This window comes from Cervus elaphus, chromosome 1, assembly GCF_910594005.1.
Source record: "Cervus elaphus chromosome 1, mCerEla1.1, whole genome shotgun sequence".
NCBI classification, from domain to species: domain Eukaryota; kingdom Metazoa; phylum Chordata; class Mammalia; order Artiodactyla; family Cervidae; genus Cervus; species Cervus elaphus.
The window spans coordinates 68,804,458-68,830,226 of record NC_057815.1 but is presented as its reverse complement, the minus strand read 5'-3'; the positions used below and the strand labels follow the sequence as shown (position 1 = coordinate 68,830,226).

General features: G+C 46.7%; 1 pseudogene; it reads right to left on the bottom strand.

The window, feature by feature from the left end:
- Window positions 1-13,914: 13,914 nt before the first annotated feature.
- On the bottom strand, window positions 13,915-25,769 carry LOC122702526 (annotated as a pseudogene).

Genomic DNA, 25,769 nt, shown 5'->3' with positions numbered 1-25,769 from the left:
TAGTTCCAGCTTGTGCTTCACCTACTCCAGCATTTCTCATGATGTACTCTGCATATAAGTTAAATACAGCCTTGAGGTACTCCTTTCCCAATCTGGAAGCAGTCTGTTGTTCCATGTCCAACTCTAATTTTTGCTTCTTGACCTGCATACAGATTTCTCAGAAGGCAGGTCAGGAGGTCTGGTATTCCCATCTCTTGGAGAATTTTCCAGTTTGTTTTGATCCACGCAGCCAAAGGCTTTGGCATAGTCAATAAAGCAGAAGTAGGTGTTTTTCTGGAACTCTCTTGTTTTTTGATGATCAAACAGATGTCAGCAATTTGATCTCTGGTTCCTCTGCCTTCTCTAAATCCAAGCTTGAATATCTGGAAGTTCACAGTTCACATACTGTTGAAATCTGGCTTGGAAAATTTGGGCATTACTTTGAGTGTGTGAGATCAGTGCAATTGTGCAGTACTTTGAGCATTTTTTGGCATTGCCTTTCTTTGGGATTGGAATGAAAACTGACCTTTTCCAGTCCTGTGGCCACTGCTCAGTTTTCCAAATTTGTTGACATATTGAGTACAGCACTTTCACAGCATCATCTTTTAGAATTTGAAATAGCTCAACTGGAATTCCATCACCTTCACCTCCACTAGCTTTGTTCATAGTGATGCTTCTTAAGGCCCACTTGACTTCACATTCCAGGATGTCTGGCTCTTGGTGAGTGATCACACCATCGTCATTATCTGGATCATGAAGATCTTTTTTGTATAGTTCTTCTGTGTATTCTTGCCACCTCTTCTTATTATCTTCTGCTTCTATTAGGTCCGTACCGTTTCTGTCCTTTATTGTGCCCAGCTTTGCATGAAATGTTCCCTTGGTATCTCTAATTTTCTTTAAGAGATCTCTTGTCTTTCCCATTCTATTGTTTTTTTTTTAAAATTAATTAATTTATTTATTTATTTTCTTTCTTTCTTTTTTTTTTATTAGTTGGAGGCTAATTACTTCACAACATTTCAGTGGGTTTTGTCATACATTGACATGAATCAGCCATTCTATTGTTTTAATCTATTTCTTTGTATTGATCACTGAGGGAAGGCTCTTATCTCTCCTTGCTATTCTTTGGAACTCTGCATTCAGATGGGTATATCTTTCCTTTTCTCCTGTGCCTTTTCTCCTTTCATTTCTCTTCTTTTCACAGCTGTTTTTAAGACCTCCTCAGACAACCATTTGGCTTTTTTGCATTTCTTTTCTTGTGGGTGGATGTACAGGATCACTGCCTCCTGTATAATGTCCCAAACCTCTATCCATAGTTCTTCAGGCACTCTGTCTATCAGATCTAATCCCTTGAATCTATTTGTCACTTCCATTGCATAATTGTAAGGGATTTGATTTAGGTCATACCTGAATGTTCTAGTGGTTTTCCATACTTTCTTCAATTTGAGGCTGAATTTGGCAATAAGGAGTTCATGATCTGAGCCCCAGATAGCTCCCAGTCTTGTTTTTGCTGACTGTAGAGCTTCTCTATCTTTGGCTGCAAAGAATATAATCAATCTGATATCAGTATTGTCCATCTGGTGATGTCCATGTGTAGAGTCTTCTCTTGTGTTGTTGGAAGAGGATGTTTGCTATGACCACTGTGTTCTCTTGGCAAAACTGTATTAGCCTTTGCCCTGCTTCATTCTGTACTCCAAGGCCAAATTTGCCTGTTACTTCAGGTGTTTCTTGACTTCCTACTTTTGCATTCTAGTCCCCTATAATGAAAAGGACATCTTTTTGGGGTGTTAGTTCCAGAAGGTCTTGTAGGTCTTCATAGAACCATTCAACTTCAACTTCTTCAGCCTTACCGGTTGGGGCATAGACTTGGATTACTGTGATAATGAATGCTTTGCCTTGGAAATGAACAGAGGTCATTCTGTCACTTTTGAGATTGCATACAAGTCCTGCATTTTGGACTCCTTTGTTGACTATGATGGCTACTCCATTTCTTCTAAGGGATTCTTGCCCACAGCAGTAGATATAATGGTCATCTGAGTTAAATTCACCCATTCCAGTCTATTTTAGTTCACTGATTCCTAAAATGTCAATGTTCACTCTTGCCATCTCCTGTTTGACCACTTCCAATTTGCCTTGATTCATGGACCTAGCATTCCAAGTTCCTATGAAATAGTGCTCTTACAGCATCAGACTTTACTTCCATCACCAGGCACATCCACAATTGCGTGTTGTTTTTGCTTTGGCTCTGTCTCTTTATCTCAGGGTTTGGCATAAGCCCTCTTGGAGAAAGTCACCATTAACCCCACCATAGAGCCAGCAGAACTTACATAGGACTGGGAAACAGACTCTTGCAGGGCACAAACAAAACCTTGTGTGCATCAGGACCCAGGAGAAAGGAGAAATATGCAGTACCAGCTCCCATTTTAATATCTCTCTTCCCCACCACCTCCTCCATCTCCTGTCCTGTACCTTAGTTTGCCTGGACAGCGTAACTCATGGAAGAGCCATCTGATTTCCATATCCTCCCCTCCCATTCTGTCCTCCCGCTTCCAGACTTTAGATGCCACTGTTTCATGGGACTGCCCTTGACAAGTTGACCAGTGACCTCCATGCTGCTGAATCCATGGTCAATTCTCAGCTCTCATCTTGACCTCTCTGCAGCCTCAAACACAATTGCCCCTCCCTCATCATTGAAACCACATCACCTGTGGACACCACACTCTCCTGGTATCCCTCCTGCCCCTCTGGCTGCCCCTGGGTCTCCACGGTGGCTCTTATCCTTCACCAGGCTAAGTGTTTGAGGGCCCTCCTGTCCCCTCAACCCCTGGACCTTCCCTATTCTCTCTGTCTTCTCTCCCACAAAGACCTTTTCCAGGCTCATGGCCTTGGAGTCTGTCTATAGAATGAACACTTCCAAACTGCATCTCCAGCCTGACCTCCTCTTGGGTTCCAGACTTGACTATGTAGGTGGGTACTTGACAACCTCCTTCAAAGCCTGCTTGGCACCTCCGTCACAGCCAGTCTAAAACTGAACTTGACTTCCCCTCTCCTGTCCGTGCTACAGTCTCCACATAGCCACAGAGCTTTCCAAAGTGATCACACAGGGAATATCTGGGTCATCCAGTGCTTAGGACTCTGTCTTTCATGGTTGGTCGCCTACGTGCCTTGGAAAATTCATTGTGGCACACTGCTTTCCTAATGGAGTTTGAATATATTTGAAAATGTTTATAAGTTATTTGAATATCATATCATCTAAGTTCATACTCTACTCTTTGGATGATTTAAATATCTCTTGCATTGGAAATCTGATATCCACCCCCACAGTCAGTCACTTTGATGGATTCTGATGACAGTATTCTCACAGGTCCCTGTCCCTGTGCCCTTATTCATCCCACAGACTCAAAAACCCAAGGGATTGTAGGTGCTTGCATAAGCTTGAGAACAGTAGTACCAGGCTTTGTCACAAAACTGTAGCACCAATTTATACTTTTCCCAGAATATTTGCAGTATCGTCTCTGGCCCTTCCCTGGGCTCCCCTGGTGGCTCAGACAGTAAAGCATCTGCCTGCAATGTGGGAGACCTGGGTTCGATCCCTGGGTCAGGAAGATCAGCTGGAGAAGGAAATGGCAACCCACTCCAGTACTCTTGCCTGGAAAATTCCATGTACAGAGGAGTCTTCTAGGCTACAGGCTATAGGGTCTCAAAGGGTCAGACACGACTGAGCAACTTCACTTCACTTCATTCTGGCCCTTGGTATGGTCAGACATCTTATTGATGGCAAGTAAAGTGATATTAGGTCTGGTCTTGATTTCTATTTCCTCATCATGATGAACATGGCTTCATTCATGGCATTTCCTCTCTGTGAAAAGCTTTAAAAGGAGGGAAGAGAATGGAATTGGGCAGAGGAAGAAGTTGAACCAAAATGACCCATCAGAGTGGTCCTGAATTGGGCTAAAGTGGCCGAGGCTGACATCCCACCTGGATCTATCTTAGGATCAGTTGCCCCTGTGCAGGCAGCTCTGCAGCTCGGACCACCCCTCTTTTCTTGAAGGTGCATCTGAGAGTCATTTCCTAAGGTTCTCCCTCAAGGCAGATTGGAAGAGCCCTGATGAGAGCTGAGGCCAGTCCTGCACTGACCACTTTCCAGCTAACTTAACTTTCTTAACTTCAGATAAGTCCTTCCCTTCCCAGAGCCCCTCATCCTACCAGGTATCAGGGGCTAAGATGACAGCCCCTAGTAACCCCTAGTGTACAGCACTCAGCAGTCCATGGGGGGTTCTGTGCCCCTCACCTCACAACCTTCTTACAGGCCAACAACCAGGCAGCAGCCTACATCCTGGGGCAGTGCAGCTCCTGTGTGGTCTGAGGACCTGCCTGTGTCCACCAGCTGCCTGTTACTGGTTCCTCACAAGGTAAGTACAGAGTTGGAGAGTAACTGCTCAGAAACCTTAGAGCATGACAGTCTTTCTAGGTGTAATTAGACTAATAATTTAAAACTGAAAAAAAAAATAAAAATAAATAAAACTGGACTGAACTTGTTGTCTTTGTTTCCTTCATTTCCGGGTAATTCATATTGTATTTTACAAATAGGTGGGCTTCCTGATGGTTCAGTGGTAAAGATTCCACTTGCCAATACAGAAGACATGAGATTGATCCCTTGGTCAGGAATATTCCCTGGAGAAGGAAATGGCAACCGAGTTCAGTATTTTGGCCTGGGGAATCCCATGGACAGAGGAGTCTGGTGGGTGACACTTCATGGGATTGCAAAGAATTGGACATGACTTAGTGACTAAATAACAACAAAGAAAAGTCCATGGTTGGTTAGAAAAAGGAAATAATACAAAAATACGGACCTGTACCACAACATATTGAGGTGATACGCCCACTAATCTTGGGCAACTCCAACAAGATCATCAGACATTTAACACTATTTCAGGGAGATGGCCCTTTTGATCTTTCATGACTGATATTTACTGATAAGACCAGGGCTTGATGTTTTGTTCTATTCAGGGCTTCTTTTAAAATAGCTGAGAAAAGGAATTTTCCTGTCCATCTATTTCTATTAATTCTCTCACTGGGGATATAACATGACTTATGTGGCACCTGTTCAACTTGAAGAAGGAAACACTCAGGTTAGCTCTCTGGCAGAGAGTGAGGGGAAGACATAAATCTAAGAAAAGTCCAAACTTAGTCTGTGATTGACACAAACCTTCTCAGGTCTTTAAATCCATTCCCAGGCATTTACAAACAGAAGGGATAAGGAAGAGCCGGCATTGGTTGTACCCTCATTTACGGATGAAGCTGTTATAGGCGAAGATGGGAGGGAAAGAGAGCTGCGCGGGCACACAATGCAGGCGGTGTTGGGAGTCCGTGGCTACAGCTGGTGCCACTGCTGTTTTCAGTGAACAACTCTCCTGAGTTTGAGGCCACAGTAGGCAAGGTGAGAACAGGACGCCTGGACAGGCAGCTTTCACACTGGGACCAGGATTCTAGATATGAACCGCATCTGTATGAGGAGGTCACTGTCAGTTACATTGAGATACTGTGTGTGTAGCCTCCACCCAGAGCCCAGCAAGTAGCAGGTTCTTAGATAGCGGCTCAGGGAGCTGATGCTGCCTTGCTGTGGGGTCACTAAGACAGATGCTCAGTCCAGCCTGAGGCATCCACTGCCCCTCCATCTGGTCCATGACCCGCTCCAGCTCAAGCACCTCCAAGGCCTCCTACCTACCCAGGCAATAAATTCCTGACCCCTGAACTGGACAGTAGCCCACCAGACAGAAGGCCAGGCATCCTCAGGGACCCCGTCTGCCCTGATCCCCCTCTATCTCAATAGAACTTTGCTGCACAAAGGCCTAAACCTCAGCCTCTTGTTCCTTAGACCTCACCTTGACCCTGACCCTCACCAGGAAGTCTCACCTACATGTGCTCTGCCCTCTCCTTCCTCTCTGCCTTTGTTCCATCAGCATCTCCCATGCTCCCACCTCTGCCTCCTCCTGATGCCTAGGAAAGCCCAGTCCTCCTGAGATGGTGAGGCTGTGTTGGGCCACATGGCTGCTAGAGACCTGTGCTGCTTGTCCTTTGTCCCAGTTGTCATCTTCCCACAGTGTCACCAGGTTGGGCACCAATGTGCCCTTTGTCCCCTGTGGTTAATGTTGTCTGAGAACTTGTTTCAGGTCAAAGGGCAGCCTGATTTCAGGAAGAGACTCCAGCTCTTCCCAGCCCTGAGAGCCTCTGCACCTCTCTACAACAGCTGACAACATCTGTGTTCCTCAGGCTGTCTGAGTCAGCCTGTGTGTTGGTGGGAGATCTTCCAACAAGACAAGGGTCCTCAGGAAGGCTGAGTTCACTGAGAGGGTATCAGGTAGCAGGGGCTGTGTAGTATCGGACCCTTGAAGCTCCTGGCTCTCTGTATCCTTGGGGAGGTTGACTCTTTAACAAACTTCCAGATATCCATGCTTAAAACATAAAAGAACATCTTTGTTCACACAAAGTGCAGTGCAGGTATAACTATTTGAGTACCTCTGTAGGTACAACACCCTGAGATCAGGCTCTCTGCTCCATCCTTGTATGGCTCCAAGTTTGCAATGATGTGGGAGATCCCTTTCCCTCTGGCCCAGTTAGTCTTTCCCCATCCCCCATCCCCATCCAGGTGCCCTCAGTCTGATGATCACCTTCTACCGCATCCCAGCCAATCCTGGGCTCACAATCATGATTCCCACCTCTGATCTGGGCTCACACCTTGCCCTACCTGGGACCCTGATGTGTGGGCATCTCAGCCTGTGTCCTCCAGGCAGATTGCCTCCTGCAGCATCCACAGCATTGAAGTTGCCTAGTTTAATTTCTGAGGGCTCATGGGCTGTTGCTGTGGTAATGCTGACAAGGTGTCTCCAGTGAAATCACCTCCAGGTGTCACATCCTCCTATTGAGTATGGCTTGGACTTATGGACTTGCATCCAACTGAGAGAATAAGATAGAATTGACTCCAAGTGACTCAGAGGTTAAGTAGTAGAGGTGTATGGCTCGCTCTCTCTCCATCTCTCTCTCTGTCTCTCTTGCTGTCCTTCATGACTGGCTTGCTCTGGAGAAATCTGATGAGTGGCAACTACCAGGTAATTGACAAGCCCACAAGCAGGGCTCTGAAGGCTTCTGCCAGAAGCTTTGTGAGTGAGCTTGAGAGTGGGTCCTCCAGCCCAAATCAAGGCTCTTGTCCCCCCACACTAGAACAGGTCGGCTGGTTCCTCATGAATGAACTGAGTAGGAAGCTTCAGTTGCTCTCAGTCCCCAAGGCATATAGTTGATTACTCATCCATTAATGCTCATGGTCTTTCTACCCCAAGTTAGCCCACAACAGGAGTAACTGACTGTGATCAGGACAGTTAGTTTGGAGAGCAGGAGATCGGGACTGACAGGGTAGTGAGGAGCTTACTTGACAAATGAGGTGAACTTGATTTACCAAATTGAGGAGATAAGGCATCCAAGGAAAGAAATCAGCAAGTCCCAAGACATGGTATGTGAGAGAGGAGAAACTCATAGAAGAACCACCGAGCCACCCATAAAAGTGAGGACATAATAACTTCTTGCTGCCTTCAGACACTAAGGTCTGAAGTGCTTCATTACCAAACACTGGAAAATTGCAGTGGGTGGGAATTTATCTCCTTGGCAAGTCTTGCCCTTCCTTCATGGCCCCACCCTTACCTCCTCCTTCTTCCCTAGTGGAAATCATCACTCTCCATTTCAAGCCTCCTGCTCTTAATTTTCGCCTCCCTTGGGAAAGAATAACACCCACCTGATCAGGTCAGAACAGGCCATCATGAGATGTTGGGCACATATATGACCTTACTTCTAATTACACCTGCCCCCAACGTTCCCTGTTGGCTCAGACGGTAAAGAATCCACCTGCAATGCAGGGCACCTCAGTTCAATCCCTGGGTTGATAAGATCCCCTGGAGAATGGAACAGCTTACCCACTCCAGTATTCCGGCCTGGAGAAGTCCATGGACAGAGGAGCCTGGCAGGCTTGAATCATGGGGTCCCAAAGAGTTGGACACAACTGAGTGACTTCACTTTCCCACCACTCCTCACAAGATGTAGAATGGTTAAATATCTCATTAACTCTATTCTACTCCTAAGATTCGAGGTACACATTGTGATGCTTGTTTCTCTGATAACAAAACAGAGGTTTGGAGGGGGTGTGACTTGCACATGGTCACTTGTCAGGTAGCATTTAACAGGAGGCTTCCTGTGTGCTGTTTTGGATCTGTCATGAATCCTCTGTTTCTTATTAATTCTTGAATATTCAGGAATTTAGAGGAGTGGCACGCTGTTCCTGGGACTGAGGAATGCATGCATTTCCTTCATTAGTTTCTCCCTATGTGATAAGTAACTATTTACTACCCTCTTCCTTTTTATGAACCATACGGTAAAAGTGATTATGTACAACCCTCTCTCTTTGATATGGATTGCCTTATGTTTCCTTGATAATTTTTAAGTCTGGACTTTTGATCTTTATCTTTGCTGAAAAAAAGCTACCTTGTAAGACAGTATGTATTCCCACACTATGTTGAATAAAACACTCTTGTTGCATCAGAGGTTGGGTCCCCATGTCTTTCTTTCTTTCTCTCTCTCTCTCTCTCCTTCTATCTCTCTAATTCTGACTGATTATCTGGAGCGCGAAGGCGGGCTGCATAACCCAGGGAATATTAGCCTCTTTCCTTCTTTCGCTTTCTTATCATCAACTCAAGACCACCAGGTTCTGGTCCATTAAAGGACCCCAACAGTCACTGAAAAGAGCTAGGCCAGGCTTGGGTGCGTATTTACATTCTTGAGATGGCCCTCATTCATAGTTACTGGAGTTGTTAGTTTCTGTTGTAAGAAAAATTATTTTCCCACACCAGGTGTAAGGGCTCAATAAACTGGCCCTATCCTCCCATCCTGTCCCCTCACATATGCATGTCGTTGACTAGTGGGCTAGAATACCTCTCATCAAAGGCATGTCCCTGCCTGCTCTGCTTGCAGACACATAGGCCCATTCAATCCTTATGCTCCTTCTCTGGATGGTTTCCTGTGTCTATACACAGGCTTCCCATTGTCTCCCACAGAATAGGGCAGAGGTGGTAAGTTGGAGCCAACAGGTCAGGGAGGAAGAGGTAACTTACCATTCTCTGGCCCATCTGATCCACCATCTGGGAAGGGGAAACATGTCAGCAGGGCCAGGTTGGGATTAAATGGGAGGCTTGACTAGTTTAGCCAGAGTTAAAGCTCTGGTGAGAGCTATCAGTTTTGTGTGTTGGCAGGTGGTATAAGGAGGCAGAGGTGAAGCCTCAGTTATCTGGGTTCTGTGATTGTAATGAAGGTCCCAATGGATGATGGCATATCCTGCCACAAAGGGTGGGGATTTTTGAGAGCTGCCATCAACAAACAAGTGTAGGGTGTCTGGGTCTAGGATGGGCTGATCTGTTATATGTTGGAAGGGGTTTTGGGTAAGATCTACTGTTAGGCTGCAACTATGTAGGAGGGAGTCTTTTGTAGAAGACATGGGTAATAAGGTGGCAGGTTTAAGGGGAGAGCAGGGGGAGAATGAGAGCTGAGGGTCAAGGAGAAAGGCATGTAGGACCTGTACCCTGGAAGGGGGAAGGGAGAGGAAAGCCTGATGTGATAGTAAGTCTCAGAAGGTGTGTGGAGAACAGACTGTTTAAGGGGCATGCCTAGAGAGTTTATTTGCTTCAGGTATGAGGGCTGCGATAGCACCCATGGCCTGTATACAGGGAGGCCACCCCTTGGTCACCATGTGAAGCTGTTTTGATAGATAGGCTATGGGAGCCCAGGTGTCTCTGGCCCACTGACATAGAAGTCCCAGGGCCTGTCCTTGGTTGGAATGGGCAAAGAGAAATAATGGTCTGGTGTGATCTGGCAGGTGGAGAGTTGGCATTAGGAGGAGGCTCTGGGTAAGCTGGCAAAGAGGATTGGCCAGCAAGAAGGGATTAAAAAGGGGCTCATCCAGACATCCCTTAGTTGCCTCATAGAGTGGCTTTGCAATGAGGAGAAATTAGGGATCCAGATACGGAAAAAATTTAGGAGGCCGAGGATAGACAAGAGTTCCCTTTTCATTTTTGGAAGTGGACGGTTAATTAACGTCTGGATTCTACCTAGGGGAATAGTTCTTGGTTGATGGGATATGGAGAGCCCCAGGTAGGTGATGTTTGTCTGGGCTATTTGGGCCTTAGATTGGGATACCTGATAACCCCAGGATCCCAGGGCCCCAAGGAGTTTGGCAGTATGTTGGAGGCAGAGTTTTCGGGTTGAGCTACAAAGGAGGAGGTCTTCCACATATTGGAGGAGGTGACTCAGGGCTAGGTTGAGTGTCTATAGTTCCTTTTGTAAAGCCTGTCCAAAAAGTGGGGACTGTCTCTGAACCCCTGGGGGAGAACTGTCCATGTTAGTTGTTGGGAACCGTGAGTCTCACGGTCTTGCCAGGTGAAGGCAAAAAGGGGTTGGGAGACGGGGTGGAGGGGGATGATGAAAAAGGCGTCTTTGAGATCTAATACCATGAAGTGGGTTGCAGTTGGGGGTATGGCAGACAGAAGGGTGTAAGGGTTAGGAACTACTGGGAATGTCAATGTGATGGCCTCATTGATTTTTCACAGATCCTGGACCAGTCTCCAAGAGTTTCGTCCCTTCCTTACTTCCAGAATAGGGGTGTTGTGTGGTGAATGGGTAGGAATTAGGATAGAGGCTTGAAGAAGATGGTCTATGATAGGCCCTTGTGGGCCTCCAGGGTGAGAGAGTACTGTTGTTGGGTGATTATAGTCAAGGGATCTTTTAGGGTAATGTGAACTGGGGGATGATGTTTGGCTATGGATGGGTGATCAGTGTCCCAGACTTGGAGGTCTAAGGCGGGTAGATCCAACGGAAGGTCAGGGGTGAGGGATTGGGACTGTCCGGGTGCCATCTGCATGCAGAATATAGAGACTGTATCGAGGTGGGGTGTGGTAATAAAGACCCCCAATTTGGATAACAAATCTCTCCCTAGGAGTGCCATCAGGCACTGAGACATTATGAGGAATGAGCATATGAGGACTGATTTTCCAAACTGACAGAGTAATGGAGGGCTGATTTTTGGCCTTAGGGGAACTCCAAAGACCCCCTTGATTGTGAGTTCTGAGTCTTGAGTTGGGCCAGAGTAGGAAGTTAAGAGAGAGAAAGCGGCTCCAGTGTCTACTATAAAAGAGGTCTTTTTTTTTTTTTTTGGCCACTACCCCGTCTACCCTAAGTTCTGAGCTCGTGTTCAGGACACAGGCCAGGGGGCTGGAACCCAGGCCCCGTCATTGGAACAACTCTTGTAGGGTTGGGCTGGGCTTCTGGGGAGAAGTGGGGATCTCCCCAGAGGTGCCAGGGCCTCCCTGGGGACAGTCCATCTCCTAGTGTCCCCATTGACCACAAGTTGGGCATATTTTTGTCGGTGGCTGCGGGTTCAGGCATGCCTTTGCCCAGTGTCCCAATTGGTTGCATCGGAAGCAGGGTCTGGGGCAGGGGGTGGGGGTGGGGCAGTCTTAAGCTCCATTCTGGGATGACTTGGGCCAGGCTGATCTCTTTCCTTAATTGCTGCTGCCAAAAAGGCATATTTAGCTTTTCTCTCACGGTCTTTTTCTCTCTTAGCCTCCTCCTCTCTATTATTGAACACCTTGAAGGCTACTTCTTGAAGGTCTCTTTGGGGGGCCTCAGGGCCCTACTGTAGTTGTCAAAGCTTGCGTCTGATGTCAGGGGTGGACTGGCTGATGAATTGACCACGAAGGTAGAGTAACCCAGCAAGGGTGGTGATATCTAGGTTAGTATACTTCTGGACTGCCTCTATGAGGTGTGCCAAGAATAAGGCTGGATTTTCGTCTGCCCCTTGGGTGATTTCTCTGACTTTATCATAATTGACATAGATATGAGTATTTTTCTTCATTCCTTCTAGAATGCAGGTAATCATGTGATTGAGTCTCCTGATACCAGGCTGGTAAGTCCAGTGGGGATCTAACTGAGGTATCACCTCATCAGCAATTGGGCTATCCTTGTCTTGTTTAGGTAAGTGATTGGCATGGGCTTTTGCCGCTTGCCAGATATGGTCTTTTTCATCTGGGGTAAGAGTGGCATTTAGGATATAATAGACATCACTCCATGTGAGGTTATAGGCCTGGGAGAGTCTCCTGAAGTCTTTCTGTATCTGGTAGGATTTTCAGAAAATGATCCTAAGTTTTCTTCTGTCTGGCTCATGTCTGACAATGAAAATGGCACATGGACTCGGGTGGGCCCTCTGGTTCTGCCACCTGTCTCAGGGGAAACATGTGTTGGTTATGTGACCATGTGGCAGTGGGGGAGGGAAGGAGAGAGGGGGAGTCGGGTAGATGGGGTATCAGGGTCGAGGGGGAATCAGGAGAGGTTTCAGGGTCAGTAGGTGAGTTGGATGAAGGGGAAGGAGAGGGTTGCTGGGGTGGCGGGTAGGGAGGGGGCTCATCTGTGGGGTCGAACTCCAGGGATGCAGGAAGGTTGCGGTCTGCAGTTAGTTGAAGAAGAGCCCTTTTGCTTGGGAGGCAAGGTGCATAAAAAGACCTCGTGGGTGGAGCAGGCCTTGCACAGGAGAGCCTGCTCCGAAGGGCCCAAAAGGCTTGGGCATATGCGACCTCCGACCACTTGCCATTCCGTTTAAGGAAGTCGGTGAGATTTTGAAGAATGTTAAAGTCAAATGTGCCGACTTCAGGCCAGCGGTCTTGATTGTCAAATTGGTATTGAGGCCAGATCTGTATACAGAGTTGTTTTAAGTGGTTAGCTTTGAGTGCAGTGAGTAAGAGCGATTTGAGATTTTTGAGAACACAGGTCAGAGGGGAATATTTTGGGACAGATTGGCCAGACCCCATAGTTGAAAGGCAAGCAGAGGCTCCTATTGAAGCCTATTGGAGGCAAGCAGAGGCTCCTATTCATAGTCGCAATAGGAGTCATGAGAAGAGAGCTCTGTGTTAGGTGGAGCATCCCCCACTGTCACCTACAGAGTGGTCCTAGACTGGGGGTCCCTGGGACCCAGAGAGGACTGAGTTCTAAGGCGCCTCTAGAAGACAGTCTGGATCTTACCTTAATCTAGGGGCCTGCTTGAGAGGTGTGTTGCATGTAGAGCAGTTGAATGGCAAGAGTTCCCTATTCCAGAGGTCGTCAGAGAGATAGAGAGAGAGGTAAAGTGGGTAGAGCCAAGGCCTGGGGTTATGCAAAGCACCAATAAAGCCTTAGCACAAGGCTTGCACCGATCATGAAGGCACTAGGCGTCCCCGAGGGGAACTTATGAGCCCTGGCATAAAAGTGAGCTCCGTGGGTGTTTATGCTCCCAGACTCCGGGAAAAGGGAAAACAATGAGAGGGAGGGAGAGTGAGAGAGTGAGAGAGAGTGAGACGAGTGCCTCGCCCCCTCCGGGGTTTCGGCACCAAGAATGTAAGGTATAGTTCCGGCTGAGGCAGAAAAGGAAAGACGACCTCAACAGACGTAGGTTACCTTAATTCAGGCAAGGAGGGGCGACAGTCGGCCTAAGGACCAGGCTGAGCATGGAGAGGGATAAGGGAGGCCTCATATTTATAGGGAGGTTTGTAGAAGTGATAAGGGAAATGTTAATCAGGTGGGATGTTTTGGGTATTCTTTAGTTGAGATGGCATTTGTAGTTGGGCAGGGGGTGATAAGTCTTCTGGGCAGGTGTAGGGGGCAGAAGGTTTCTGGACAGGGGGTGATAAGTTCCAGATAGATACAACCGACCTGGAGCATCAGGGCGGGACCTAAAGTTCTGTTTTGTTTTCTCCGAAGTTAGATGATTCAGCAAGGGCCTTTGAGACTGTTGTTTTCTTTTCTAGGCCCACAGACTCCTTCAACCTCAATGGAAGTGGGTTACCTTTTTTCAGGCAAGGAGGGGCAACAATCAGCCTAACGACCAGACTGAGCACAAAAGGGATCAGGGAGACATTATGAGGAATGAGCATATGAGGATCGATTTTCCAAATTGACAGAGTAATGGAGGGCTGATTTTTGGTCTTAAGGGAACTTCAGAGACCCTTGATTGTGAGTTCTGAGTCTTGAGTTGGGCCAGAGTAGGAAGTTAAGAGAGAGAAAGCAGCTCCAGTGTCTACTGTGAAGGAGGTCTTTTTCTGGCCTCTACCCCATCTACCCTAAGTTCCAAGCTCATGTCTAGGAAATAGGCCAGGGGGCTGGAACCTGGGCCCTGTCATTGGAACAACTTTCGTAGGGTTGGGCTGGGGTTTTGGGGAGAAGTGGGGATCTCTCCAGGGGTGCCAAGGCATCCCTGTGGACATTCCACTCTCCAGGTCTGGGAGGTGGGGACCTCCCCAGAGGTCCCAGGGCATCCCTGGGGACAGTCCATCTTCCAGTGTCCCCACTGACCACAGGTTGGGCATGATTTTGTGGGGGCCACAGGTTCGGGCATGCCTTTGCCCAGTGTCCCAACTGGTTGCATCAGAATCAGGGTCCAGGGTGGGGGGAGGAGGGTTTCTTAAGTCCCCGTCTGGTATGACTTGGGCCAGGCTGCTCTCTTCCTTTAATTGCTGCCACCAGAAAGGCATATGTAGTTTTTCTTTCATGGTCTTTTTCTCTCTTAGCCTCCTCCTCTCTATTATTGAACACCTTGAAGGCTACTTCTCGAAGGTCTCTTTGGAGTGGTCTCAAGGCCCTTCTCTAGTTGTCGAAGCTTGTGTCTAATGTCAGGGGTGGACTGGCTGATGAATTGAACATGAAGGTAGAGTAACCCAGCAGGAGTGGAGATATATAGGTTGGTATACTTCAGGGCTACCTCTGTGAGGCATGCCAAGAATAAGGCTGGATTTTCGTCTGCCCCTTGGGTGATTTCTCTGACTTTATCATAATTAACATGGATATGAATATTTTTCTGCATTCCTTCTAGAATGCAGGTAATCATGTGATTGAGTCTCCTTATACCAGGCTGGTAAGTCCAGTGGGGATCTAACTGAGGTACCACCTCATCAGTAATTGGGCTATCCTTGTCTTGTTTAGGTAAGTGATCGGCATGGGCTTTTGCCTCTTGCCAGATACGGTTTTTTTCATCTGGGGTAAGAGTGGCATTTAGGATATAATAGACATCACCCCATGTGAGGTTATAGGCTTGGGAGAGTCTCAGGAATTCTTTTCTGTATCTGGTAGGATTTTCAGAAAATGATCCTAACTTTTCTTCTAACATTGAGAGGGAGGGAGAGTGAGAGAGAGAGAGAGAGAGTGAGATGAGTGCTTCACCCTCTCCTGGGTTTCGGCACTAAGAATATAAGGTATAGTTTCAGCTGAGGCAGAAGAGGAGAGACGACCTCAATGGAAGTAGGTTACTTTTATTCAAGCAAGGAGGCGCGACAGTTGGCCTTATGACCAGGCTGAGCACAAGAGGGATCAGGGAGGCTTCACGTTAAAGCAAGGTTTGTGGAAGCAATAAGGGAAAGTCAGGCCGGATGTTTTGGGTATTCCTTAGTTGAGATATCATTTGTAGTTCGGCAGGGGGTGATAAGTCTCTGGCAGATGTATGGGGTGGAAGGTTTCTGGACACAGGGTGATAAGTCCCAGATAGAGACAACCTGCCTGGAGCATCAGGGCAGGACCTAGGGTTCGGTTTTGTTTTCTCTGAAGTTAGATGATTCAGCAAGGGCCTTTGAGACTGTTGTTTTCTTTTCTAGGCCCAAAGACTCCAGCTCTGGTTATCTCCCTTAGGGAGATCATTATGTATATTACTACAGTAACAAGAAGCAGCAAGTTAAAGAAGTAGATTCAGCATAAATTCAAAATTAACCCTTTCAGTTTACAGGATCATGAGAGTGAGACCACAATACTGCTGAAAGTCCTCCCAGGTATGAAACATCTGCAGAGTTTCTAGGAAAATCTCTTCTGCCCTGGCTTGCCTGTATTTTCCCCAGATATTTAAAGACAGGAAAATAGCTCTTTACTATGCCCCAAACTCCATTCACCCAGATTCTTTGGGTCTCAGATGTAATGCAACCTTTCAGCAATATGGCCTTTGAGACTTAATCCCTTTACTCACAAAATCTTCCTTCTAGAATTTTCTCTGGGTATTTGGGCCTGAGACAGTGCATCTATCACTAATATACAATCTTCATTGTCAATGGATTGAGATTCTCCCTGCCAAAATAGGATCTGCATTTGTCTCTGCAGTCTTCCCTCCAAACTACAATCCTTGCCAATCTCCAGTTGAACCCAGAGCCCTCTCCTGAATACCCGTGCATCAGGGTGAGACTGATGAAGCCCTTGTGGTTCCTCAGCACCAGCTTGTAGGCTCCAGGCCTGGCATTCAGTGCCTCCTGGACGCCCCCAACAAGGATGGCCAGCAGGTTGCCACCTCCTTCCCTGCTCAGAATGTGAGCAGCACTCTCCTTGTCCAATGAGACCAGCCGTGGGGAGAGAGGAAGGTGGTCATGTACAGTGTGAAGGGCAAGCATGGTTCAGGAGTATGTTGCCTGGGCTCTACCCCACTCTCCAGCGGGGAGTTCCCTGTTGGCAGGGAACTCCCTTTTCCCAATTCTCCCACCGAGCTCATCACTAAGCACAGAGCTATGGGAAATGCTTCTTTGGGTCTCATCTCCTTGTCTACTACACATTCACTTGAAAGAAGTACAGAACAATTGGCCACCTTCATTAAAACCCTTCCTCATGACTTCTACCCTCATCATCCTGGGATAGAAAGAGTGGCAGGACTCACCCCCTGACATGATGTAATCCCTATAGACAGGGGCCCAGAAACACCAGTGCAGCATCAGATGTGAGTGGATGCCTGGGAAAGCTGAGGAGAAGCCCGTGACCTCCGTGTACAGGGTGGTAAAAGTTCCAGTGACGAGGACCCCATGAGAGTGGAAGCCAGCGAGGTAGCTCCAGGAAGGGTCCAGGTCGGCAGTCTAGACCAGCTGAAGAAACAGCAACCTGGTATTCAGGGCTGCACCTTGTTTCACTGTTGGTCCACCTGCTGATTTTCTGTGTGGACCTCTTCTGTGTCCCCTGAGCCCAAGTGCTATAAACCCCCATGTGAGTGTCCTGAGATTAGATAAAGCCTATCTGAGGATCCTTGTCCCCAGGGCAGGCCTGGAGCAGAGGAGATGCTCTGGGAGACAGAGGAAGAGGGAGAGAACAGACCCATGAATGGATGAAGCTGATACAGCCCACCAGGGAAGGCAGGCCCCCTGCCCAAGGCAGAGGTGGGACTCCTGGGAGGGTGACAGGGGCCAAGCCCCTGTCCTACATGAAGGGAGACCCTGTCCCAGGCAGAGCCCACCCAGAATGAAGGAGCCAGTGCAGGAGGGAGTGAGCATCTCTCCAAGGACTGTGGCAGCTGGAGTTCTGTCCCGGGTGGAGGGCTGGACCCCTGAGTCACTGTGACTCAGTGTAAGAGACCCCAGGGTGCTGAAGGTAGGGGCTGGGAGGCGGGGCATGAAGTCTCTAGTGATGCCCACAGGTGTGGGTGGAGAGGGGCCAGGGAGCTGTTGTGCCAAGTCTGTAGGACTTCCTGATATGAGGTCACAGCCTGTCCACAGCACTTCTTCCCCTGCTCAGTCCTTGGTCTGTGTAGACACTGTTGTTCCTGTATAATGATACCTTACACAGAGACCCAGCTCCTGGACAGATCTTCAGCATGAGGGGGAAGCAGTTGTCCTTGGGAATATCCTGATTTTCCACCATTAGCTTTTAGGAAGTCCATAGGGTGCATTTAGAAAACTTCAGTGCTCAGAAGTAGACTCCTACTTTTGCTAGAAACTCTATCACTAGGTAGTAGCTCATAGAGTCACAGTGCAAATGCTTGTGATGTGGAGTAGGCCCCGCAGAGTTGTTCGAACAAGGAATGTTGCTTGCCTGCCTTCAAGCCAGCAGCCACTATAGCTCCTGCTGAGAATGGGCCTTCAAAGGAACCCAAGATGGAGGAAAACAGGTTATTGGTCACAGAGAGCAAGGATGCACATCAAAGGAAGAATTGCAATGAGCCCAGCTTTTTATCTCCCCATGTGTAGAAAAACATGAAAATCATTAATTGGAGATGTCTGCTTTTTGACTGGCAGTAATCTTATGATGTTTAACTACACGTTTTTGTTTTTCATTCCCCCCTCAAAATCCCATAAGTCCTGACTCATCCCATTTTACCTTCTAGAACACCTCCTCAGAGATTCCTGAGAGGCTATCTCCTGCCTACAGTACTCAGCAATGTGTCAGAACAAAACCCCTGATAGCTTTTAGGTTGTGTACTTATTTTCAGTAGACAGCAGAGACTCCCTGGCCCCCTATTCACTGCCATCCTAAGATCCCTGCAGGGCCTGCTCTGTAAAGGTTTGTGGATGTCTTGAAGTTCTCCTGGGAGGTGACAAGAGTCCAGAATCTGTGAGCCGCAGCACCTTGGGGCAGGATACATTCTGAGAGCTCTCTGTTCTGATTCTAACCTCAGAGCTAATGCACACACTTTAAAATCAATAAAAGACCTTGCTCTATGTCCTTGATCACACTTTCTTTCCTCTTAGGGTATCACTATCATCATCTGATAAAGTGTCAGCTAGATGCTCTCAGAAAATCTTGTTTTTCATTACAGATTCCTTCACCCCACTGTAAAATCTGTAAATTCCTTACAGATTTGCACCTATAAGATACATAATTGTTCTGCATTTCATGGCCTATGGGGTTCCTCAAGTCCTGTTTTTTTTTTTTTTCATCAAGCCCCCATAGTGGCCTCACTCTCCAACCTCACTGAAGTTGGAGAACTGTAGCCAGACAGAAGTTGACTCTTCCACTGACCACAGAGTGGTAGAAACCTGTCTCCTGCCTCCCAGCCCAATATTCTGCACACTGCACACAGGGTCACACTTCTCCATAGACTCATGGGGACTATGGTCCTGACCACTCCCTAGCCAGCCCCACACTCACTGAGATGGGGAAATAGTCCTTCGTGCACTACCATATGGCCCAGCATTTTATGAAAGCACTCTGCCTGCCCTGCTGCCATGGCATGTCTCGATCCAGGTACCACCAGATCACATACAGGATACTGATCATCCAGAATCTTATGAACAGGAGGCCAATGAAAACTACATAGCAGATAATGTCTGGGAAGGGAAGCAGAAACCTTCAGTGGTAAGAGATATGAAGGAATGAGCTATCCTCATCTACTCAGCACTAGCAGCACTGTCCAGTCCAGCCCTCACCCCAGAAGGAAGAGATCAGCTTCCCAAGGCTTCACGGAGGAGCGAATGCAGGCAACACCACCAGCCTGGATTTGAAACAAGTTGGCCTAATTTCAAACTCGCATTTTCCCACTGCACCAGATTGCTTACTCACTTATGTCTTCCCCCTCCACCTCCCTCTCTGTCTGTATTCACCAGGTGCTCAGTAAATGCCTGATGGAGTTGTGACAGGATGAACTCTTTCTGGTATCTATTCTTTAGAACCCCAGAGAAAAGCTATTCTTTCTACCCAGACCATTTCCTGTCTACTCCAGCCCATCCTTCCATAGATAAATCCCACCACACTCCCCCTTTAGTTAAAGTCCCCCTATGACTTCCTATAACTTTGAGGCTCAACTCAAGCAGCTCAGCCTGAGCTCAAGCTCCCCACTGGTGGCCCAAAACCTCTCTTGTTCCAGGCTCACTCACCACATGCACCTCATTGTCCGGCTACATTAAGTGGCTCAGTTGATACAACGCCCTGAACTCTAGCTTTTGCTGAGCTCTTTCCGTTGCTGCCAGGCCCTGTCCCGCTGAAGGAAGGAGGGAGGAAGAGGACACCTCATGCCTGGCCCGTTCATCAGGACTGCAGCAGGGCTAGAGACAGCCCCAGTGAGCAATTCCTCCCAGACTTGATTCTGAGTCCCTTTCACAGACTAATCCCTGCTTTGACTCTGGGTCAGGTGGTCTGAGGGTCTGTCTTTAATCTGATGCCAATGGAGCTCACTATTAGAGAATATTGTATCCTCTCCATTCTATTCCCTCCACTCAACACCCTGTGCTTATACTCTTAAAGAAGTTCATCCTCCACCTGTAGTCTATTTGAAAGTAGGGTAAACCGGGCCTGTCATTCATAGCCGACTCCTGGAGAAGGGGCCTTTGACCCAGTCTGAATAGTGCATGTGTGGGTGTTAAGTTGCTTCAGTTGTGTCTGACTCTGCAGCCGTGTGGGCTATAGTCAGCCAGGCTCCTCTGTCCATGGGATTCTCCAGACAAGAATACTGGAATGAGTTGCCATGCCCTTCTCTAGGGTATGTTCCCGACCCAGGGATCAAACCCACATCTCTTATGGCTCCTGAATTGCAGGTAGATTCTTATAGCTGAGTGACTGGGGAAGCCCAGTCTGAATAGTTGTAAAATGCATAAGCCAAAGTAGGTTAGGGCTCACAGAGGCCCAGTTTCTACAGAGCACCTACAACATGCCAGGGGCTTGGTACAGCTGTGAATAACAGACGAATTCCTGCCCGCGTGGTGTTGAATTCAGGGTTGTGTTTGGGGCACTTTGCTTTGTCATTTCAATTTTTATGGTGGTAATATATCTTTAACAAAATACTTGTCATCAAAATGACTCTTGGGTATTTTAGTATTGTTTTAAAGTTTCCTTCGAGTATAGTTCATTTACAATGTTGTGTTAGTTTCAGGTGTATAGAGAGGTAAATCTGTTATACAAATATGTATATCCACTCTGATTTGTTTCTTAATTCTTTTCCTATATAGATCTTTAGAGAGCACTTAGTAGAGATCCCTGTGCTATACAGCAGGTTCTTATTGTCAGCTATTGTATATCAATTCAGTTCAGTTCAGTCGTTCAGTCATGTCCGACTCTTTGCGACCCCATAAACCACAGCACGCCAGGCCTCCCTGTCCATCACCAACTCCCAGAGTCCACCCAAATCCATGTCCATTGAGTCGATGATACCACCCAACCACCCCATCCTCTGTCGTCCCCTTCTCCTCCTGCCCTCAATCTTTCCCAACATCAGGGTCTTTTCCAATGAGTCAGCTCTTCGCATCAGGTGGCCAAAGTATATACAATAGTGTTATTTGCCCATCCAAATCTCCCAATTTATCCTTCTCCCTTAGCCCCTGGTAACTGTAAGTTTTTGTTTTCTACTTCTGTTTTGTAAATAAGTACATTAGTACCACCTTTTTTCGATTGTGCATATATGCGACATCATGTGATATTTGTCTTTCTTTGACTATCTTCACTCAGTTTGACAATATCATGGTCCATACATGTTACTAAAAATGGCATTAATTTGTTCCTTTTTTATAACTGAGTAATATTCCATTATCATAATACCACATCTTCTATATCCATTACTCTAATGGATATTTAGGTGGCTTCCATGTCCTAGCTATTGAAAATGTGCTGTTATGAACATTGGGGTGCTTGTATCTTTTCAAATTATGGGCTCATGAGAGAGGCCTTATGGAGAACAGTGTGGAAATTCCTTGTAAAACTAAACTAGAGCAACCATAGGACCCAGCAATCCCACTACTGGGCATATACTCGAAATGATTTTTGAAAGACATTTTGGCAGCATTAAATTAATTCACACTGTGGTGTAACTATACCAGCCTGTATCTCAGAACTCTTTTCATCTTCCTAAACTGAACCTCTGTACTCACCAAACAGAAACTACCATCCAGGTCGAGAGAATAAAACCAAGGTGTTAATAGCAGTTACTTGTAAGGTAGGATTTGGTGGAAGTCTTTCACTTTCAGAACACACATTTTGTTTGGATGTGTTAAAATAGCATGTATTTGTTTTTTAGTCAGAAATAAAAAATTTAAAAATACTGGCATTTCCACTTGATCAAATAGAACTCAGTTCAGTTCAGTTCAGTTGCTCAGTGGTGTCCGACTCTGTGACCCCATGAATCGCAGCATGCCAGGCCTCCCTGTCCATCACCAACTCCCGGAGTTTACTCAAACTCATGCCCATCGAGTCAGTGATGCCATCCAACCATCTCATCCACTCTTGTCCCCTTCTCCTCTGGCCACCAATCCCTCCCAGCATCACGGTCTTTTCCAATGAATCAACTCTTCAAATGAGGTGGCCAAAGTACTGGAGTTTCAGCTTCAGCATCAGTCCTTCCAATGAACACCCAGGACTGATCTCCTTTAGGATAGACTGGTTGGATCTCCTTGCAGTCCAAGGGACTCTGAAGAGTCTTTTCCAACACCATAGCTCAAAAGCATCAATTTTTTGGTGCTCAGCTTTCTTCACAGTCCAACTCTCACATCCATACTTGACCACTGGAAAACCATAGCCTTGATTAGACAGACCTTTGTTGGCAAAGTAATGTCTCTGCTTTTTAATATGCTATCTAGGTTGGTCATAACTTTCCTTCCAAGGAGTAAGCATCTTTTAATTTCATGGCTGTAATCACCATCTGCAGTGATTTTGGAGCCCCAAAAAATAAAGTCTGACACTGTTTCCACTCTTTCCCCATCTATTTCCCATGATGTAATGGGACCAGATGCCATGATCTTAGTTTTCTGAATGTTGAGCTTTAAGCCAACTTTTTCACTCTCCTCTTTCACTTTCATCAACAGGCTCTTTAGTTCCTCTTCACTTTTTGCCATAAGGGTGCTGTCATCTGCATATCTGAGGTTATTGATATTTCTCCCGGCAATCTTGATTCCAGCTTGTGCTTCTTAGCCCAGCGTTTCTCATGATGTACTCTGCATATAAGTTAAATAAGCAGGGTGACAACATACAGCCTCGATGTACTCCTTTTCCTATTTGGAACCAGTCTGTTGTCTCATGTCCAGTTCTAACTGTTGCTTCCAGACCTGATACAGGTTTCTCGAGAGGCAGATCACGTGGTCTGATATTCCCATCTCTTTCAGAATTTTCCACAGTTTATTGTGATCCACACAGTTGAAGGCTTTCGTGTAGTCAATAAAGCAGAAATAGATGTTTTTCTGGAACTCTCTTGCTTTTTCAATGATCCAGCGGATGTTGGCAATTTGATCTCTGGTTCCTCTGCCTTTTCTAAAACCAGCTTGGACATCTGGAAGTTCACGGTTCACATATTGCTGAAGCCTGGCTTGGAGAATTTTGAGCATTACTTTACTAGCGTGTGAGATGAGTGCAATTGTGTCGTAGTTTGAGCATTCTTTGGGATTGCCTTTCTTAGGGATTGGAGTGAAAACTGACCTTTTTCAGTCCTGTGCCCACTGCTGAGTTATCCAAATTTGCTGGCATATTGAGTGCAGCACTTTCACAGCATCATCTTTCAGGATTTGAAATAGCTCAACTGGAATTTTATCACATCCACTAGCTTTGTTTGTAGTTATGCCACGCCGGCTTCGACAGACCATGCAAAAGCGCGCTGGCTGTGACAGACTAGTTTAAATAGAACAAGTCACATTTAAACATCTTCCTCAATCTGGGCTCACACTTTAGCTACTGTCAGCAGGCTAAATCTTAACTTGGGTGTGTTTCTCAGTTCCTGAAGAAAGGAAACCCCTTCTTGCCCCTCATAACACCAAGAAGGAAAAAATATAATATTTCACTTTACTACCAGAGAAGATATCCAGATTGGATAAACTCACATAGAAAACTAGTAGGATGAGTGGTGGCTTCAACTCTATATCATGTCCATATTATGCCTCCAACATTTATTCATTCAACAAACATTTATCAACATCAACTCTTCTAGGAGATGGAGATGCAGATGAGAACAAGACCAACTATTTGAAAGAAGCTTACCTTCTGCGTGAGTTTGTGAATTATAGAGAAGAGGAAAGAAACAGATTAAACAAGTAACCCACTGGAAAGTGTTTTTTCTGGGACCTGAGTCTTCAGTGAGAGGCCACTCTTCAGGGACCTTCCTGGCCACTTCTTCATCCCTCCCTAATCACCTGCTCTATGTCCAGCATGAACCAGCTGTCCACTACCTTTGCAGTGTTCACTGACCCCCTGGAAACCCTTACTTTCATGACAGCCTGTGCATTCTGCCCTGTAGACTCATCTCCTACTATCATTGGAGAAGAGCCCCTTCTCTCCAACCACTGCCAGTCTCACTTGACCAGAAGTAAGTAATCCTTTTTGAATTGTAAATCTTTCAGACATTTGGGCTCAAGAGGAGTATATTGCATAGGCACACATTATTTAAAATGTAAAAACCATTCTTCACTCACGGTCTGTACAAATACAGAAACAATCAGGGGGCTGGTTTTGGCCCATGAGTCTACAAGTTGACCCCCTTTGTAGATTGTGACCTTGTAATCAAGCAGGACCTATGCGGCCCTCCTGGGAAAGATCCCTCATGTCCTCTGCCTGCCTCTTATTTGTAGAAAATTTTCAGCTTCCTAAGCCTTCACCAAATTTCAAAAATAAAATTATAAAGAGAAATTATAAACACAGAAAGAAAGGAAAACAGTCAAGCAAGAAAAAGAAGCAAGAGTTTAACATTTCCACAAATTCAAAGACTTTTAGTTTCTTCCTGAGAGCCAAAGATAATATTGACACTCATCTTTGAGAGGTTTTGCAGATACTGAACCCCCAGCAGGTGGACGAAGCTGCTCACCAGCCCATAGACCTCAGATAAGGGGAAACCAAAGGTTGATGACGGTGGCTCCAAGTTACCTCACCACCAAGTAATCAGACGATTCTCTAGGAGCTGACCATGCATCCAGTATCTCTACCTTACCCAGTCTCTAGACACCGTTCCCTGGTAACCAAAGGAGTTTCAGGCATTTTGAGCCTTAGTTCCCTGGACTCCTTCCTTGGCCCCTGCAATAAAGCCTGCAGTTTGTTTCACCACAAGCCACTGTCAGTTAGGGGCTTTACTGTGTTCCCAAAAGCAGACCCAAATCTGACTTGCTAACAATTGCTCCCCATCATCTGTCTCCTCCAACACCCCAACACAGAAGATCTCTAAATTACAGCTTGTACCCACAGATTGGACCTTGTCACTCCTGTACCTAAAGCCCTCCTGGGGATCCCCTTTGCCCTTGAGATAAGGGACAAGGTACAACCTACTGTTCCTGGTATCAGAGGGTCCAGATGCCTTTTCTCAGCTGCCCTCCTTCTAGCTCCAGACCCAAGGTTACTTGCCTCTCTGTCCTCCTCTGGACACTCCCAGGGACCAGGCTGGGCTGAGGTGAGCATGACAGTCAGACACACACTTCTATTGGCAAAGTTTCCCCGAGACCATGTGAGCAAGATGTCCCTCACCCAAGGTGATCCCCAGGCACTGAGCTGAGCATCCACCTTAGGACCTGTATCTTTCCCCATCAATGCACCATGTGCACCTGAAGTGGCAGGTGCCCATGGCCTCCCAAATCCATCTCAGCTTTCCTTATGCAGGGCCAAGTAAGAGATCAATTGCATGACTGTGAAGGTCTGCAGCCTGCATTCCAGTGGCACAAAAAAAGGTGCAAACTCCACCATGCTGATTCCTCTGCTTCCTCTGGAGGCTTCTCTGAGCTCCAGTGTGGTCTGACACCTGCTGGTTTTTGTTGCTGCCCGAGATTGCTAAGCATTTGTCAGGGCTGGAGTGTTTTTGTGGCATGTTCAGCCAGCTCTAGAATCTCATTGCACCTACCCTGGCAGAGGCCAGTATTCTAGGTGAAATCTTTTAACTCACCTGACCTGGATTAACTTATTACAGAGATAGAGAAGTGCAATGGACTCTTCAGGCAATAGATTATCTACCAGATCACCTTTGCTCAAATTTTGCCCATTACTTGGCAAGTGAAGCAGCAAGTATAGGGCAATCTTGCCCTCTTCCCAGCTACTCACCTACTTGGTTAAGTGAT